Below are 20,067 nucleotides of genomic sequence, written 5' to 3' on the forward strand. Positions count from 1 at the left end.
TCATGTCATTGCCATGAACATCAAGACCATGATCAGAGTTTGGGCTAAGGGTTAGTTTACTGTCATCCGATTCTCACTCATGAAAGAATCATATCACAGGTGCGGAAGAGACGGAGAAGTCTGATATTTTACACCCTTAGACTGGAATGGATGTGCGTGCTCCGAATTGCGGAGCCAGTCGCAGCATGGGAAAAGAAACTCTGATCTGCACTGTTCCATAGTATAATATTGGTCAGTAAAACATCCGATAGCCCTCGGCCGTGTTATACGCTGACGTGACTGTGCACTAAGTGTCCTTATCATATACCATAACTTATATGACTTGCCAGTATTTCTGCACTGTATTCTTGAATTACATTACAAACCCTTTTATTATGTATAATTTAAAAAGCATATAAAAGAAAAACCTATTGTCCTATTGAAAGGTGTTTTTTTTGTCAGTTCACCCTTCCTCTGACAGTCTCCTCACCAGATGTAGCGGTACTGGTAAATAAAAACACTGTGGTCTTTGCTGCCATCTTGTGCACAGTTTCGTAATGGAGCACTGTCACAGATGCCTGTTTTACACAAGATAAATATTACAAAAACTATAGTAATTCCCTAAATTATTTCTCTTATAATATTAATACTATTCTTAGAATTATCACGACAAAATGGTCATGCTCAAAAATACTTTGTTAACATTATAGCAGCTGGTACCGAAGCCAATATCGGGAATATGCCAGTAGCAATCGAGACATGGCAGTAAGTCATGGTGGTGTAACGGACAAGAACAATTTCTGCAGCAAAACACAATGAATATAATAAATGGTTTCCTCAAATTCAACACAAAATGCCACTTTTAACACCTACTGCAGTTGCAGAATTAAGCAAACCCTTTGTGAGAAGCATCCCAGTAGAGGACAATGGCCTCCAGCTCATTTAGGCTATGTGCACACATTGCGGATATGGCTGCGGGTCCACAGCGGATTGGCCGCTGCGGATTCGCAGCAGCTTTCCATCAGTACCATGTAAACCTATGGAAAACCAAATCCGCAGTGCACATGCTGCGGAAAATACCACGCGGAAACGGTGTGTTGTATTTCCGCAGCATGTCAATCCTTTGTGCGGATTCCGCAGCGTTTTATACCTGCTCCCTTATAGGAATCCGCAGGTGTTAAAACGCAGGTGAAATCCACACAAAAAATGCTGGAAATCTGCGGTAAATCTACAGGTATTAAAACGCAGTGCGTTTTACCTGCAGATTTTTCAAAAACTGAGAGGAAAAATACGCACAGAAATCCGCAACGTGGGCACATAGCCTAATGGTGTTTTCATGCTGGTATTACCTTCTTTACATTCCGCCTAAGAATTTCTATGGTTCAAGTCAGATGACTGTGATGGCCACTCCAGAATCTTCCAGGTCTTTGAGATATGATGGAGATCATTGTCCGCTTGATAGGTGCAGTGATGCCTAATCTTCACCTTCTGTACAGAAGGCATGATGAATTCATTTTGATACAGAACAGATGAGGAATATGTATGCACCAGTGCATAAACTGTTTAAAAAAACTCAATGAGGCTATGTTTCCATGTGGCGTACCAGCAGCGCTTTGAACGCAGCGGATCGCCACTCCACCCAAAGTGCTGCCGGCTTTTGTACTCGCGGTGGTTCCTTGAACACATGCGGAATAACTGCATCCTATGTATAGAACGGTTCTATTTATCTTGCGAAGACTATGCGTCTCCGCAAGATAAATAGACATGCTGCAGTCTATAAAGACGCACCGCATGTGCGTATACGCAGGTTTGCCGCCTGTGTTTTTATACGCATAGTGGATATAGGATTTCATAAAATCTCCTTCACTGTGCTGTAACATCTGGATGCTGCTGATTGGACGCTGCGGCTGTATGCAGTGTCCAATCCGCAGCAAATACGCCACGTGGAAACATAACCTAACAGTTCAGGAAATTTTTGATGGCTGTGGTGCAGTAGCCAACGAGTAGTGTACAAACATGAAAAAATATAGAAAGGCAGCACTCACTGTTTCCTGTGGTGAAAAGAAATCCTTTGTTTCAATTCATACAGACATCCAGCGTGTGAGGAGTGATATGCGGGAAGATGGAAGGACAACGGCCGTTTTGCGCACAGGTGGCGCTTCTACGGGTCCAAGCTGAAACTCCTTTTTCAAGGTTATTATTACTCACAATGTCATTAAAAAAGGTAACATATAATAGAATTGTATACATACACAAAAAAAGTCTGATGCAAAAAAAAAAAAGAAACTTACAAGAAAGTTGACATATCAAATTTGTCATTCAGACCTAACGGGCTTTGAGTTTCAGCCTTCAGGATCCATTTACCCTCCCTGACTAACATATAATCTATTATGATCACCTCCTTGAGTGGGGTATTTTACCTGCTCTAATCCTGCAAAACAAGGGGGATGAATAATTTGACTGCAACAGCATACATGGATTTTATACTGAATTTTTTATTTCTTGCAGTTTCTGCCTCTGTCTGGACTTTATATCAGAGCAATGGCAAATAGATGATACATTAGGGTATGTGCACACGTTGCAGATTTGTCTGTGGAATTTTCTACGCAGATTCTTAGGCTGTGTGCCCACGTTGCATTTTTTATGCGTTTTTGCCGCAGGGGAAATGCTTAAAAAAGCGCATAGCGGTAAAATCCGCAGCATGTTCATTATTTCTGTGGAATCGCGGTGATTCCGGCACCATAGGATTGCACTGAAACACTCACTTTACGCATGTGCCTCTGCCCACTATGCGTAAAGTGAGCGCTTCATGTGCAGATGGTACTCTGGGTCTAGAGGAGAGGAGACTCTCCTTCAGGCCCTGGGTACAATATTCCTGTAAAAGAAAGCAATTAAAATAAAAAATAGGGGAAAACTTACCTTCCGATGGCCCCCGGAGCTCTCCCACCTCTCAGCGGTGCATGCAGCGGCTTCCGTTCCCAGGGATGCTTTGCGCGAATCACCTGAGATGACGTCGTGGTCATGCAACCGTGACGTCACAAAGGTCCTTCGCACAAAGCATCCCTGGGAACGGATCGTACCGGGAGTGTCGTTGAGGAAATCGAGGGCCGTTGGAAGGTGAGAATAACCATATTTTTTATTTTTTTTAATTATTTTTAACATTTTATCTTTTACTATTGATGCTGCATAGGCAGCATCAATAGTAAAAAGTTGGTCACACTTGTCAAACACTATGCTTGTATGACCAACCTGTCAGTCACTTTTCCAAGCGATGCTTCAAATCGTTTGGAAAACGCAAGCATTCTGCAAGGTAAAAATGCTTGTGTTTTGTGGGAAAACGCATGCGGGGAGTTGCGGAAATGCTGCGTACATTTCCGCAGCATTTCTGCAACGTGGGCACATAGCCTAACTCTCTTGGCAGAAAACACAGGTAAAAATCCGTGCAAATTTGTTGCGTTTTTGATGTGGATTTTATGCGTTTTTGTAAGCTAAATAAAGATTTATTATTTAACAAAAAAAAATTGTGATGTAATTTCTTTGTCCAACCTCTTCTTTTACATTCTCCATTGAAGACCATAATATCATTACATACCATGTTCACATATAATGTATACACACACAAAACAAATATAAGTGAATATCTATCTATCGATCTATCTATAGATATAAAAAAAATCTGCATTAGTCCAGGGTCACACTTTTGAGAAACTCGCACTAGTCTCGCACCTCAATACCCAGCAGCAGGCATGGCGGCATTCCGACAGGAGCGTTCAGTTGCATAGAAATACATGCAGCCACGCACTCTGGTCCCAAGTGCTGGTGGCAGTGCCGTGTATTGAGGTGCGAGATTAGTGTGAGTTTCTCACAAGTGTGAGTTCCTTCAGATTTTTTGTTATACCATGCCTAAGGAAGAGATAGGCGCAGACTTAGCCAGGTGGCAGAGGGGTACATGCCCCCTGGGCCAGTCCCCAAGCAGTTGTTAAGGGCCGCCAAGTCCTCTGCTGCTTGAGTGGCTGTGGCCGCCACTGTACCTGTAAATGTGTACATGTGCCAGCTAGGGCGGCTGCACCACAGCACAGCTGCCCCCGTGTGCTGCCTGGGGCCCCTGTGCGCTGTCTGGGGCCCTGTGCGCTGCCTGGAGCCCTGTGCACTGCCTGGGGCCCCTGTGTGCTGCCTGGGTCCATGTGTGGGACCCCATTCGCTGCCCCCATGTGCTGCCTGGGGCCTTGTGTGCTGCCTGGGGCCCCTGTGTGCTGCCTGGGGTCCCTGTGTACTGCCTGGGGCCCCTGTGTGCTGCCTGGGGCCCCTGTGTGCTGCCTGGGACCCCATTCGCTGCCTCTGCCCCCCGTGTGCTGCATGGGGCCCCGTCTGCTGCCTGGGGCTCCGTTATTAAGTATATCACTCAATGGCTCTCAAAAGCCTGAAAAATCTGATCTACAGCAGCTGGGGTATATTCTGACCCGGAGAGGCCACTTTAACCCTGGGTATAATCTGGGCAGGGGTTAATCTGGCCTGTTACAGCGGAACCCAGGAATGGGTCCCCACGCTTGCTCAGGGCTCCGGTACTTGTGATACTTATTGCTCCACGTTCTACAGCTGCGGCGTCTTCCATGTACTCTGACTGTGATGTTTCAGATCAGAGGGAGCAATGACGTCACGTCTGTGTGCCCTCTTTCTGATCAGTCACAGTGCAGAGAGCTGGAAGACACAGACGCTGAGGAGTCCGGAGGAGAGGCATTTAATTTTTTTTATGTTTGGAGCAATATGGGGACCATGGGAAGGGGCCCATCATATATGGAGCATTACATGAGGCCCATCATACACTGGGGCATATCATATATGGGGCCCATTATATATGGAGCATTATATGGGGCTCATCATATATGGAGCCCATCATATACTGCATGGAGCATTATATGGGGCTTTTTCTGCATGGAGCATCATATGGGGCCCATTATATATGGAGTATTATATTGGACCCAATATATATGGAGCATGATATGGGGCCCATTATATATGGAGCATCATATGGGGCCCATTATATATGGAGCAGTATATGAAGCCCATCATATGCTGTATGGAGCAATATATGGGGCTCAGTATACTGTATGGAGCACTATGTAGTGCCAATAACACTGTATGGAGGACTCTACTGTTCGGTTTCTGAGCTAATGTAGAATTTACAATAGATATCAGTCATGTAATATAAGAAGTAAAATCTTTGGCATTGTACTATACCTATATTTCTCTGCCATGTCTGTACATCATGAACTGTGGTTTGTGTTACAGGGGCCCACTCAGACTCTTTCCCCTGGGGCCCACGAAAACCTGGAGCCTGCCCTGATCACACCAATACCTCAGGTCTGTTATATTCCATTAGTCTACAATTCTGTCATGGTTAGGACATGGTTAATATCCTGTTGTCTCAGGATTAATGTTGTTGGGCCTCTCTTTCAAGATGGGAGGGGTATTTATATTCACTCCTAGCTGGGTTTCTTTGTCAGCTATATCTTCTGCTTGCTTTAATCTGTGTGCTTGACCCCTGGAGTGTGTGCCCGGTTTGCATTGTGTTTATATTGATCTCCGTTCGTTACTCTGTTTGTTCTTCTGGATTACTGAACTCTGGCTTTGCTTATGACTATCCCCCTCTCTCTCACTTTTGGTACCTCGTGATCTCCTGGCTCCGATCTTTGCTAGTTTGATAACTCTATAGTGTTCATCCCTTCTCTGTTTCTTGGTGTCTGGCTCTGCCCCCTGACCTCCTCCCACTCTGTCACATGTCTAAGGTCCTGTTGGTTACCAGGTTTGTAGCACTGCGTTTAGCTCAGCTCCTTTGCTGCTGTGTTCAGCTCTCACCACAGCATTAATACCTGGGAGCCGTGACAAATTCTATTATAAATTACCACAACATGACAGACGCCAGACATGGCCAAGGGCCATGTAAGGAGGTGGTGGAAGACCTCAGTGCTCCCTCTCTCCTAATTGTGTGGCCCCCAAGCACTTGATGTAAATATGTTCCTATTGCATTGTCTTGACTTCTGCGTTCACATTGTGCTTACTGTACATGCCATGTACCTTAATTGAGTTGCCTTACATTACTTTATTATGTCATGCTGTGTTTGCCCTGTTGCCATGTATTATTGTGCTGCGTCGGCAGTGTTCCTATATGTGTTAATGTCTTAATGTAACTGTTGTAGAGTTAGGGACAGCCGGGGGTTAAAATTGTGGGCTGGACTAGCAGGAAGCTGCTGCTGGAGTCAGAAGCTTGGGCAGGTCTCCTCTGCCCTGAGCAGATGCTTAACACGGCTCCGGCGCAGGCGTACTAATCTGCTCTGTTGAGGGCAGAGCAAAGTACTGCAGTGCGCAGGCATCGGGAAAGATCAGAGAGGCCCGGCACCTGTGCACTGCAGTACTTTGCTCTGCCCTCAACAGGGCAGATAAAGTACGCCTGCGCCTGAGCCTGAAGACAAGAAGAGGACGTCATCGTGAGAAGATGGGAGGCCCCGGACCGGACCGAAAACCGGTCCCGCCAAATTCAGGTGACAGGTTCCCTTTAAATATGTGTACACCAAAGGTGAACACATTTTAAGATGACTTCAATAAGGCTTAAACTCCACCCACCAGAGGTCGAAACCATGCCCATTTACAGCCAGCCAATGAAATTGATGAATGGGCGGGGTTTATCTCAGGTGGGTGGGGCTATATCTGTCAAACTTTGGAATTATACGCCCAGTGAGAGCCATTAACATAATTTAGTGGCTGTCACTGTAAGGCTATGTGCCCAGGTTGCAGAATTTTCCTGATCAAAACTGGACTCCTTTCTCAGGAAATCCGCTTGCGTTTTTTTCTGGAGCATCCCAATACAACTATATTGCGGCAAAATCGCCGAAATTCCGCAAAATTAATGAACATGCTGCGTTTTCACAGCGAATAAACACAGAAAAAACGCAACGTGTGCACATAGCCTAACGCCGGCTCCTATCGTTTGCCTTAGATTGTTTGCGAACGACCCATCACTATTGCCAGACCCCAGGAGGGGATAGACTCTGTTGCCCAGTACTCGGTAAGGCCCTGCTGAAGGGATTTTAAGCGTCCAAATTCAGGTGTATGGACTACTGCTTCGACCGACGGCCATGGCTATTGCTAGGAGAGGGCAGGAAGCCAGTGTCGTACTTCATTCTTCAACGCTGTTCCCTATTGGACTACAAGTCCAATAAAATAACGTTTTTTTTATACAAGTACCATAGTGGAGATCATTCTATTTATTGGTCACACTGAGTGTGAGGGACCAGAAGTCATGTCTGAGGATTGTCCGTCCTATTTCCTGTACAAAGTCCCGGGTGTATACTGACTGTGGCTGCCCGGGGTCACACCACTGCACTGCCGCCGTCACTCGGACCGGAGTGCTCACTCAGATAGAAATACATGTCCTGAGTGCGCGTTTCTGACCCCGGCCTTACAACTACAATGTGATGCCTCAGCTTCTTGGCTTTATTTTTCCCCACTGAATCTGCAACACAGGTCTTTACACACAGCTCTACGCAGCGCCAGCCATGCGGCTCCCGTTTCTTAGTCTATGTGCACACGTTCATTTCTCGCAGAAAATTCCTGAGAAAAACCTGACATTTTCTGCAAGAAATCCGCAAGAAATCTGCATGCGTTTTTGCCGCGGTTTTTTCCGGACATTTCCCAATGCATTTTCTAGTGTGAAATCCGCAAAAATCCTGCAAAATTAATGAACATGCTGCGTTTTTTACCGCGATGCGTTTTATTCGCTGAAAAAAACGCATCATGTGCACAAAACATGCGGAATTCATTCTAAATGATGGGATGCTTATTGTATGCAGGTTTTGTTTGCTATTTTATAGCGTTATCGGGAAAAACCGCGAAAAAAACAGGAACGTGTGCACACAGCCTAAGGGTCTACTCCTGACATTTGAGTTTTTATATGGTCTGATGGTACGGCCCCTCTCCCTCCTTCACAGATGGTACAGCCCGAAATGAAATAGGCGTGATCCACGGGCGCTACTTCCTTTTTGTATGAGAACGAGGCCGCGGTCGGTTGTGTGCTGGAGCTGGGTTAGGTCACGTGCTCAAGGCATGGCGGCCCGAAGTACAAGAGTCAGATGCGTCGTCATGGTGCCTGGAGCACAGCGGGACCTGGCGGGGGACGGAGCGGCTCTGCCGTGCGGTGTCGGCTGCACTGTACCGTGTAAGTTCATACACATCTATACCTACCGGAGAGGACGCGCTGGCATGTGGCGCCCAGTGTACGGGGAGGCCCAGCATGGAGGCGGCGCTGCCCGTGCTGTGGGCTCGGTTTTGTGTCCGTTCTCTCAGTGCCATGCCTCCATTTATAAGTCCCTGTCTCCTCTAGGTCCGCTGGCAGTGCCATGCCTCCATTTATAGCTCCCTGTCTCCTCTAGGTCCGCTGGCAGTGCCATGCCTCCATTTATATGTCCCTGTCTCCTCTAGGTCCGCTGGCAGTGCCATGCCTCCATTTATATGTCCCTGTCTCCTCTAGGTCCGCTGGCAGTGCCATGCCTCCATTTATATCTCCCTGTCTCCTCTAGGTCGGCTGGCAGTGCCATGCCTCCATTTATATCTCCGTCTCCTCTGTCCACTGGCAGTGCCATGCCTCCATTTATATCTCCGTCTCCTCTATGTCCGCTGGCAGTGCCATGCCTCCATTTATATGTCCCTGCCTCCTCCAGGTCCGCTGGCAGTGCCGTGCCTCCATTTATATGTCCCTGTCTCCTCTAGGTCCGCTGGCAGTGCCGTGCCTCCATTTATATGTCCCTGTCTCCTCTAGGTCCGCTGGCAGTGCCGTGCCTCCATTTATATGTCCCTGTCTCTAGGTCCGCTGGCAGTGCCATGCCTCCATTTATATGTCCCTGCCTCCTCTAGGTCCGCTGGCAGTGCCGTGCCTCCATTTATATGTCCCTGTCTCCTCTAGGTCCGCTGGCAGTGCCGTGCCTCCATTTATATGTCCCTGTCTCCTCTAGGTCCGCTGGCAGTGCCGTGCCTCCATTTATATGTCCCTGTCTCCTCTAGGTCCGCTGGCAGTGCCGTGCCTCCATTTATATGTCCCTGTCTCCTCTAGGTCCGCTGGCAGTGCCATGCCTCCATTTATATCTCCGTCTCCTCTATGTCCGCTGGCAGTGCCATGCCTCCATTTATATGTCCCTGTCTCCTCTAGGTCCGCTGGCAGTGCCGTGCCTCCATTTATATGTCCCTGTCTCCTCTAGGTCCGCTGGCAGTGCCGTGCCTCCATTTATATGTCCCTGTCTCCTCTAGGTCCGCTGGCAGTGCCGTGCCTCCATTTATATGTCCCTGCCTCCTCCAGATCCGCTGGCAGTGCCGTGCCTCCATTTATATGTCCCTGTCTCCTCTAGGTCCACTGGCAGTGCCGTGCCTCCATTTATAGGTCCCTGCCTCCTCCAGATCCGCTGGCAGTGCCATGCCTCCATATGAAGGGCTGCATGTTGCTGATCGCTTGCTAATGCCCATCAGAAATAAGTGCCCAGTGTCTTCCTTTGGGCCTGTTACTACTACTCAGGTTATTTCCAGTTACATCATTTCTCTGCTGTTTAATGCCCGTTGCCTTTGTGTTGACCATTTACTATATAATTGGTAACTGTGGTGTCAGAAAAGGCAGAAAGAAATCCCATCATGGCTGCCTAACTCTGGGATGTCTCCTCCCTGGGTGAATAGCTGTGCTGGAATACGTCGGTACTTGGTGGTACATGATAAAGGCATTATCTTTATATTAGTAGTTGATGCTATTCATTAATGCAGTATCGCCGCTAGCTGATGGCCAGGAAAACGTATTCCGCTTTTTTCCTGCGAGGGCAGCCCTGGTCTCTTCATGTCGGGTATTCTGGCACCGCTCTGTTGCTGGCTCGTTACTTGCTATCTGAGCCGACAACAGAGCGCACATACCGTAGTTATTATGCAGGGACTAAGATTTACAAAGCTTGTGTGGAAAAAGTGAGATGTGATGGATCACCGTGGGCACAAAGTCTAGGTGCAGGGTTTTGTTTTTCTAAACAATTTTGAGAAATGTTTCTTTTTATTGTTGTTAACTATAAAAAGAATGTTTTCTGTGTTACCTCTAGGTCTGTTTTCTGTGACATGACACATCGGTCTCCACATCCTTGAATGAAGTACTACAAGCCCCATGGCACTTAATGATGGCCAACAGAAATAAAGGGTCAGTGATTTCCTGCTGAAAGATGGGATGGTTCTGATAAGGGCATTGCCTGGTTAACACTGATCATGTATAGGGTTAATTTAATGCCTTTGTGTTGCCCATTTACTCTATAAATGGTTAATGTGGTGTCAGGAAAGGCAGAAAGAAATCCCATCATGGCCTGCCGCACCATAAGAGGTCTTATCTTAGGTGTATGGTTGTGCTGGAATAATTCTGCAGCTTCTCAATGGGCCGCATCACATTAGATATTATTGCTCTAATAGAGGTTGTTCATGAATACTGCATAAACACATCAGCTTGCTTCTCTGCACGGGATGGCTACAAGAGGGTCCATCTTCAGAAGGTGCTCTAGCAGTTCAAGGGAATCAGTCAGCAGGTCTTTTTGCTATTTAATCTGAGAGCAGCATTATATAGGCATGAGGTCCTGATTCCAGGGATGCGTCTCTTATTAGGCTGTGTGGTGTCAGTGGTGGTTTTATCAGTAGATTAGCACTGCCTGGACTACAGCTCGCATGACCAGCAGTCCAGCCAACCTGTGCAACCCCGCCCCACCACTAGTTAGCAGCTGCCAGTCAGGGATGTGTCTGTTTATATCAGGCAAAACAGGTATGCTATGAAAACTACAACAAGCAGCCCAGTAATTGATACATCCCTGGAATCGGCCTTTATTGCACTATGTTATGCTGCTCTCAGATTGTATAGCTTATAACTGCGGACAGGTTCCATTAACCCCTTAGTGACCGAGCCAAATTTTTGAAATCTGACCAGTGTCACTTTATGTGGTAATAACTCTGCAACGCTTCAACAAATCCCAGTGATTTTGAGATTGTTTTTTCGTGACACATTATACTTTATGATAATGGTAAATTTAGTTCAACATTTTTTGTGTTTATTTATAAAAAATATAAAAAATTTGAGAAAAATGAAAAAAAATTAGCAATTTTCTAAATTTGAATGATTATCCCTTTAATCCAGATGGTCATACAACAGCAAACCGTTAATAAATAACATTTCCCACATGTCGGCTTTACATCAGCACCATTTGTAAAATGTTATTTTATTTTGTTAGCATTTTAGGAGGTTTAAAAATGTAGCAGCAATTTTTCATTTTTTCAAAGAAATTTACCACATTTATTTTTTTAGGGACCTATCCATGTTTGAAGTGACTTTAGGGGTCCCATATATTGGGAAACCCCCAAACGTGATACCATTTTAAAAACAGCACCCCTAAACATATTGAAAACTGCTGTCAGGTAGTTTATTAACCCTTCAGGTGCTTTACAGGAATTAATGCAAAGTGGCATGACAGAAATGAAAATGTGTATTTTTACCACCTAAATGCCTCTAACTTCTAAACAGATTACTACAGCCGTCAGACTCTAAGGCCGCTATTTGGTCATGAATTGCCATCGCAAACATCAGGACAACAAAATCATGATCTGAGGGCACCAATTGGGATAAAGAAGAAGCCCCCACACTCTGTTAACCATTTATAATGATGTAGTCACTATTGACAGCAGCATCTAAGGGGTTAAACAGATTTAGAAGGTGCAAATACTGATCGTGGCTGATACAGCAAGTTGTCAGCTATAGTGTACAACCAACAGATGCTGGATTGTCATCTGTATGGGGAGGCTATTCTCTTATATCTCAGGTCAGTTAAAAGACGTATTGGCGGTCATTAAGGGGTTAAGGCATATACTTATTGGGCCAATACTGCCTTATCTGCTGCACTTCCCTTGGATTCCCAATAGGTGTTGGAAAAACTAGTTGCTCTTAGTGATGAGCGAGTGTACTCGTTGCTCGGAGAAAACCCCAGCACGCTCGGGTGTCCTCCGAGTATTTGTTACTGTTTGGAGATTTTGTTTTCATTGTGGCAGCTGAATGATTTACATCTGTTAGCCAGCATAAGTACGGGGGTTGCCTGGCTGTTAGGGAATCCCCTCATGTAATCAAGCTGTGTAGTAGCTGTAAATCATTCAGCTGTGGTGAGGAAATCTAAATCTCTGAGCAGTCATAAATACTCGGAGGACACGCTCATCACTAGTTGCTTGACTATCCACAGGGAGTTGCTCCTATGAGTTAATCCACTGAAGCCAATATTCCTGGTGCTTGTGCTTTCAACTGGTTTAGACACCATTTCCATCATGTGTGATGGTCCCAAAATGTGGTTAAGGTATACATGGGGGGAGGGATTGGACTCTTAATCTGTATCGTAATCAACTGTTCATTTAATGCCATATTCTGACACATTTGCTTTTAGATTATGGGAGAATTCCCCACCATCCTCTGCTGCATCGCCCCCTGTGGCGGTACCATCCTCTGCTTCATCGCCCCCTGTGGCGGTACCATCCTCTGCCGCATCGTGGCATTTTTTGCCATCACTATAGAGCCCGGTAAGTCCTCTTGGCCCAACTTTCTGGACATCTGAGGAAAACGTTAAATTGGTTAGTTTATTGTTTCAAGCCTTGTATTTTGAGAATCTATTTTCTATGTTCTAAGTTTGCAAAATGTACTGCTGTGCTCAAGCAGAGAAATGTTTGCCTTTGTGTTACCCATTCATTATCAAAATGATGACTGTGGCGTCAAACAAGGCATACAGTAACTTCCTTGCCCCTTAGTGCCCTGACATTATTGTATGGGTACTAGGATGCATGGGAACAATTCTTACTATTCATTGTACTACTATTTAATGTCTTGGGATTTTTAACTATTCATGCTCTCACTGAGAATCTAAAAAATGTGGGCTTCATTTATCAAAATTTTCTAAAACTGTTACCCATAGCAACCAATCTGCCTTTAATTTTTTTTTATTTATTTTTTTTTGCAGCTTTGGATAAGTAAGGCTGTGTACTTGTTACGGATCCGCAGCAGTTTTCCATGCGGTGTACAGTACCATGTAAACCTATGGAAAACCAAATACGCAGTGCACATGCTGCGGAAAATACCGCGCAGAAACGCTGCGGTTTCTTTTCCGCAGCAGGTCGATTCTTTGTGCGGAATTCGCAGCGTTTTACACCTATTCCATAATAGGAATCCGCAGGTGTAAAAACGCAGGCGAGTTCCGCACAAAATCCACAGGGAATCCGCAGGTAAAGCGCAACGTGTCCACATACCCTTAAAGCTGCTCTGGCTGTGGGCAACAAACACGCTTGATTTATTTTTTTGACAGCTTTGATAAATCTGCCCAGTGAGGTCATTAGTATGACAATCGCACTACAAAACTGCCCTGCTTTTTACAACACTGTTTTGCACACTTTGTGCCTTGCCCATTAAGTGCGTGGCTTATCTCGTGATGCTGCGGTGCCCAGTGACATGCACAACACCATGAATTGGGTTTGTAATCAAGCTCCTAAAGTGGAAAGGCACATTCTGGGTGAATGCCAAACACTAAGAACCCTAACCTTTACATTTCTGGGAGCTTCAGTTAGCTCTATAGGCCATTATTATCTGTGTGACTGCAGATCTGACACCCCCCCCCCCCAATAGCGCAAGCACCATCCTGCGAGGATTCACTGGTTTCTGAGTTTTGAACGGCGGTGATGTATGTGCTCCTGGGCAGAAGCCGTCTAGTGGGTACAGCCTCGCCCCATACAAGTGTTAAGGGAATGCCGTGCCCACTAGACTGCCTCTGCCTGGGGGGAGTGTGCATATTGCATATGTCTCTGCCGGTCCAATCCTCGCAGCGCACATTGCCTGAGCTGAGGGGATTCATAAGTCTGCAGTCAGTGAATGCAGACTTACCATTTTCGACTGGACAAACCCCTTTAAAGTAGTTTTTGCTATCACAAAATATGCCCCCAAAAGTAGTTTTGTTTAATATGAAATCTGCTTTATTCAACTTCCCCAGGTCCTGCAGTGTCTGCCACGGTATACTGCAGCTGGGGGAAAAAGGTTTTCTGAAATGGGAAAACCCTGATAATTTCAATGTTCTGAGCTCATAGAAGATTCTTGTCAGTACATCCTGTACACACAGGACGTGTCCTGCCAAGACTCCAAGCTTAAACTATTCCACCCTACAAATGAGTAAAATGGTTGGGTGTCTGCTGCCTGCTTATAGCCAGGCCAACAGTCAGGAGACGAGCACTCCTGGGATCACTAGTCTTCTGACTATAGTCCAGTGGAAATGGACCTCAACCCTTTCATGCCAATGACTACATTATTCCTATAGCGTGGATGTAATAAAACTCATCAACTAAAACCACAATTTGTTCCCTGCCTCTGTTCCCTTGTCAGTCACATTAGTGGTGTGCACCATTGTACAGGGTTCTGGAGAGTACGAAAGGAAGAGGTGGCAAGGCTGGGAAAACCCCTGCTGCTGCTAATAGGATCTCGTTACCAGATTGCTTTTATACATTATCTGCCAAACTGAAATTGTCACATTTTCATGACATACTGTACTTACACAATTTTTTTCCGTATTCTTTCTAGATCGTCAGGAATTGTGCATGAGCAGCTTGTAAATACGAACAACTTGTCATACTGATGATGAAAATGTCTCTGGACATTTGGAATTTACTAAATTACATTAATTGGATCTGGTCTTTATTTGCATAATGTTGTGTGCCTGTGAGGCTGAAACGTTGGGCTCAGGAGACCAGGAATCCGTCTGTTCTTTGACCAATAATCCTGCATTCACACTTACCATTGTCACGGTCTGGACATCTGCCTCCATCTAGTGGTTAACTCCTGATGCCGATTCCCATGAATGATGCGACATTGTTTTCTCTCATCACGTAAAGATTACCAATTTACAAGAGGAAATATCAAATGTGTGAAAATGCTACCATCTAGCCTACAAAAAGAAATTTCACACTTGATTAGAAGTTAAAAAAAAGCTTATTAAATGGTTTAAAATGACTTAATTCTATGATGAATACAGTGATAATTCCGGGGGGACTAGTGAGAGCACGATGAATGGGTATCTTCAAAGGGGTTATGTAGAGTAGTCTTTATAGTAACTGTCCGATAAACGCCAAATATCATCATAAAATACTAAATAGATAAGAAAATATCAATTGCACAATTAGATCTATTTTCTCCTAGTGGACAGTCTATTAACCCCTTAGCGACCGCCGATACGCCTTTTAACGGCGGCCGCTAAGGGTACTTAAACCACAGCGCCGTTAACTAACGGCGCTGTGGAAAAAGTTAATAGCGCCCTTCACAGTCCAATTTTCTCAGGGGTCTCGGCTGCCGGGGGTAGCCGAGACCCCAGAGAACATAATTCGGGTCGGTTTTCACCGACCCCGCTTTTGCGATCGCTGGAATTAACCGTTTACCGGCGATCGCAAAAAAAAACGCGATTTGTGTTGTTTCTCTCCCCTCTAATGTGATCGGACATTAGAGGGGAGAGAAATAGGGTCCCCCGAGCCCCCCACGGTACCTTATGTACCGGAGAAGGTGCCCCGCCGCTCCCCGACCCTCCTCGTTCTTCTCCCGGCTCCAAAATGGCGGACGCATGTGCAGATGCGCCCGCCAAAACCTAGCTTCCCCCGGTGTATTGGGGTCGGTTTTTACCAACCCCTGGAGCGATCGCAATCCCGAGGGTCTTTACAGACCCCCGGGGTTGCGATCACTGCAAATAGTTTGTAAAAAAAAAAATGCTTTGCATTTCTCTCCCCTCTGATGTGATCGCACATCAGAAGGGAGAGAAATAGAGCCTCCGAACCCCCCACCGTACCTCTGCGTGCCCCGGTCCCCAGCCCACGGCTCCTGGCCCCCCTTCTTCTCTGCTGGAAGAAAATGGCGGGCGCATGCGCAGTGCGCCTGCCATGATCTGCCAGCAGAGACCCAGCAACCTATGAGAATTTTCTCATTGGCTGCTGGGTTTTGATTACTGTAAGATGTCCAATTACAGTGATCAAAACCCCTAATATTTAATAAATATGGCAGCACTTGGGCTGTACCTCTCTCTTCTCTCCTTGTAGTTGTTCTAGGAGAGAAGAGAGAGAGACTACAGTTCAAGTGCTGCCCTGTCAGTTACAAAAAAACACTTTTTTTTTATATCCGCCAGCATCCAATTTACCCACCCCCGTTCTCCGTAATCCCTGCATCATCAGCAGAGGATTATAAAGAAAATTATAATTTTTTGTTAGGGGAGGAATTGGATAAAATGGCCCGCAGAACTTTCAGCGCGGAGCAAGCTTACAGCCTGCTTTGCTCCGGCAGCGAAACAGATTCTGCCTCTGAAGCTGAGCAGCTTTCAGACAGTGATGACGACTCTTCCTCCACGGGATCCCCCAGCCCGGTGGTAGCGGAGTCGGTCGTCACTGCTGAAGCTTCAGAGGCAGGACCAAGTACCGCAGTCCCCCCCTCCCCCCACTGCTGTGGTATAATGACACCTCATTTTCCCCTCAAATTCCCCCTTTTTCTGCAGTCCCTGGAATAAAAGTAGATGTCGCCAATTTTACCCCCATTGATTTTTTTTTTTTTGAAATTTTCATTAGCCCCGAAGTCCTGCAATTAATCGTCCACCAAACAAACCTATATGCCCGGCAATATATTTCCCAAAAACCCACTGCCTTTCATTCCCGTTCCTGGATCCCCACAAATGTCCCCAAAATAAAAAAATTCTTAGGCCTCACCCTGAATATGGGTTTAGTAAAAAAAAAAAAAAAAACCCACTCCGCTCTTACTGGGCAACAAAAGCTGTCCACTGCACCCCTGTATTTGCAGCCATCATGTCCCGAGCCCGTTATGAAGCCCTGATGAGATTCCTCCACTTCAGTGACAATTCCCAAGCTCTCTCAAGAACTGACCCCAACTACGATCGACTAAATAAATTAAGACCCCTAATTTCCCTCCTAAAAACTTCCTTTCTAAATTCCTATACCCCAGAGCAAAATGTGGCAGTCGACGAGTCCTTGATCTACAAGGGCCGTCTGTTATTCCGCCAATTTATTCCCTCCAAGAGAGCCAAATACGGCGTAAAAATTATACAAAGCTTGCGAGAGCTCATCCGGGTACACGTCAACCTTCTTAATTTATGAAGGTAGGGACCGCCAAATAAACCCCCCAGACAATTGGTATCCCAGGCAAAATTGTCTGGGAGCTAATGACGCCCTTTCTCAATCAAGGGTACCACGTGTATACCGACAACTATTACACGAGCATCCCCCTATACAAATCCCTTCATGCTGCAAATACAGGGGCCTGTGGGACAGTGAGGAAAAACAGAGTGGGGTTTCCGTCACAGTTGGTGTCCAGACGTTTGGAGAGGGGGGCGTCATTCTCACTTGCAAGCGACCAACTTCTTGCAGTGAAGTGGAAAGAGGAAGGACGTCTATATGCTTTCCACACTGCATACGGACACCACTGTGACGGTCAGAGAGAGGGGTGCCACCAGGGACAAAGAAAAACCTGTCTGCGTCACAGAATATAATAGACATATGGGTGGCGTAGACCTGTCAGACCAGGTTCTGCAACCATACCTGGTCAAGAGGAAGACCAGGGTGTGGTATAAAAAGGTGGCAATCTATCTAATTCAAACTGCCACATATAACAGTTTTGTCCTATATAAAAAATCTGAAGGACCACTTTTTACTGAAAGTGCAGGAACGTAGTAGAGAGCCTCATATTTGAGTCCATGGCACCGGGGGAAAGCCTTCGACTCTGAGGATTCCTGGAGACTTTCAGAATGCCATTTTCCTCACCCTGTCCCTCCCACCCAAAGGTATCCTCAAAAAAGGTGCCGAGTTTGCAGAAAGCATGGCAGATGGAGTGATTCCCGATTCTATTGCCCCATATGCCCATCCCAACCAGGCCTTTGTATCTCCCCCTGTTTTGAGACCTACCACACCACCTACAATTATTAGTTTTTGTTTTTTTCAATAATTTTTATTTTCTGCTTAGTGGCCCCAGTAGTACAATTTGGAACAATTGATAAATAATATTTTAATTAGTAGATCCCATTTTACCCCATTTCACAATTAATTCCAGAACTTGATCAATCCCATACCAAACTACTATCCCAACAAATTCTCGTCCACGTACCCACGTCTGTACGCTCTAGAGTGTGGACCCCACAAATGTTCTTGCAAAGTCAGGTCATCTGAAAATTCTACGACTCGATCAATCCCATACCAACCTACTATTCCAACAAATTCTCGTCCACGTACCTATGTCAATAAGCGTTAGAATGTGGACCCCAGAAATTATCTTGAAAAGTGAGATCATCTGAAAATGAATTCTAGGATTTGATTACTCACAAACATTTTTGACCATTTATCTAACTTTGTTTTATGACTGTCTTGCTACACAAAACTTTGGCTTCCATTTATATATTTATGTTGATGATACGGGCATGATCATTTTATTGTAGGATTTCTAAAAAAATTAGGAAGTTCCGTACTTATACACTATGGGCTTTACTTTATAGTTCTTGCCGAACCTCTGGTACCAGACAATACTTTCTATAGAGAACTGGTTGTTTTGTGCATATAGCGGTTCTGACCTTGGCGGGTGGGAGCTTGCTATGGTGTACCACGTCTATTGGCACATTCGTCTCTCATATAGGGATTGATGGAGCTAAAAGGACGTACGACCAGTCTCTGAAAGTGTCTGCCATTCTAGCCCTGATGGTGTTCTTTCATCTTTGGAACAAACTCCGCTTTGCCACATAGTTGGCTTCATTTTCCTACACATTTTGCCCTTCATTCCAGTACAGTTTATTCTTCCTGCTACAATATACGCAAATGCGGGACAACTGTTTTGTTAGCAAGACTAATTTTATAGTCAGCCAATGTGTTTTAGGAGCATGCCTCCCTCCGTGAGTAATAATTCCTGGAAGGATTTTCTTTTTTGCTCAATGTCTCTAGAAGCTTTGAATGGGTCCTGGATCTTCAATTTCAAATAAAGCCAAATTTGTCACATTGTGCCCCTTCCTGTCCAAGCCCTGCCATTTGTCCAAACAGAACTTTTTGACTGCATATGGGATATCGCTGCACTCATAATAAAGTGGGTAATGAATTGTGGGGTCCACTTTTTGATATTTCTGAAAAAGTGAGACATTCAGGTCTAAAACAAGATTCTCGTGGGAAAAAATGAATTTTTTTCAATATGACGACTTAATGTTATCAAACTCTGTGTCATACATGTGGGTTCAAATTGCTCAATATACCCCTGATTAAAATCTTTGAGGGGTGTAGTTTCCAAAACGGGGTCAGTTGTGGGGGGTTTCTGCTGTTAGGCACATCTACAAACCCAAAATGGTGTCCGCTCTCACAATTAAGAGATTAAAAAGATAAACGGTGCTCCTTCCCTTCCAAGCTCCGCAGTGTGCCCAAACAGAGGTTTACCCCCCACATACGGGGTATCGACATACTCAGGACAAATTGCACAACAACTTTTGGGGTCCAATTTGTCTTGCTACCCTTGGGAAAATAAAAAATTGGGGGTGAAAAGATCATTTTTGTGAAAAAAATGATTTTTAATTTTTTTGGCTCTACGTTATAAACCTGTGTGAAGCACTTGGGGGTTCAAAGTGTTGACCACACACCTAGATAAGTTCCTTGGGGGGTGTAGTTTCCTAAATGGTGTCACTTGTGGGGGGTTTCCACTGTTTAGGCACATCAGCGGCTCTCCAAATGCGACATGGTGTCCGATCTCAATTCCAGGGAATTCTATGTTGAAAAAGCCAAATGGCGCTCCATCCCTTCTGAGCTCTACTGTGCACCCAAACAGTGGTCCCTCCCCACATATGGGGTATCGGCATTCTCCGGACAAATTGCACAACAAATTATGTGGTTCATTTTCTTTTTTTACACTTGTGAAAATAACAAAATTGGTTCTGAAGTAAAATGTTTGTGAAAAAAAGTAAAATGTTCACATTTTTTTCCTTCCACATTGCTTCAGTTCCTGTGCAGCAACTGAAG

The 20,067-nt window shown here is 45.3% G+C and overlaps 3 non-coding genes across 3 annotated transcripts; all 3 read left to right on the top strand.

The window, feature by feature from the left end:
• Positions 1-9,580: 9,580 nt before the first annotated feature.
• Positions 9,581-9,709, top strand: LOC138660507 (small nucleolar RNA SNORA13). Its single transcript, XR_011317898.1, has one exon. It is a non-coding gene; the product is annotated as a small nucleolar RNA SNORA13 (small nucleolar RNA).
• Positions 9,710-10,276: 567 nt separating this feature from the next.
• LOC138660506 (small nucleolar RNA SNORA13) lies at positions 10,277-10,405 on the top strand. The gene has a single exon (XR_011317897.1). It is a non-coding gene; the product is annotated as a small nucleolar RNA SNORA13 (small nucleolar RNA).
• A 2,328-nt stretch (positions 10,406-12,733) lies between these two features.
• LOC138660505 (small nucleolar RNA SNORA13) lies at positions 12,734-12,858 on the top strand. Its single transcript, XR_011317896.1, has one exon. It is a non-coding gene; the product is annotated as a small nucleolar RNA SNORA13 (small nucleolar RNA).
• The last annotated feature ends 7,209 nt before the right edge of the window (positions 12,859-20,067 follow it).

This window comes from Ranitomeya imitator, chromosome 1 (genome assembly GCF_032444005.1).
Source record: "Ranitomeya imitator isolate aRanImi1 chromosome 1, aRanImi1.pri, whole genome shotgun sequence".
Taxonomy (NCBI): domain Eukaryota; kingdom Metazoa; phylum Chordata; class Amphibia; order Anura; family Dendrobatidae; genus Ranitomeya; species Ranitomeya imitator.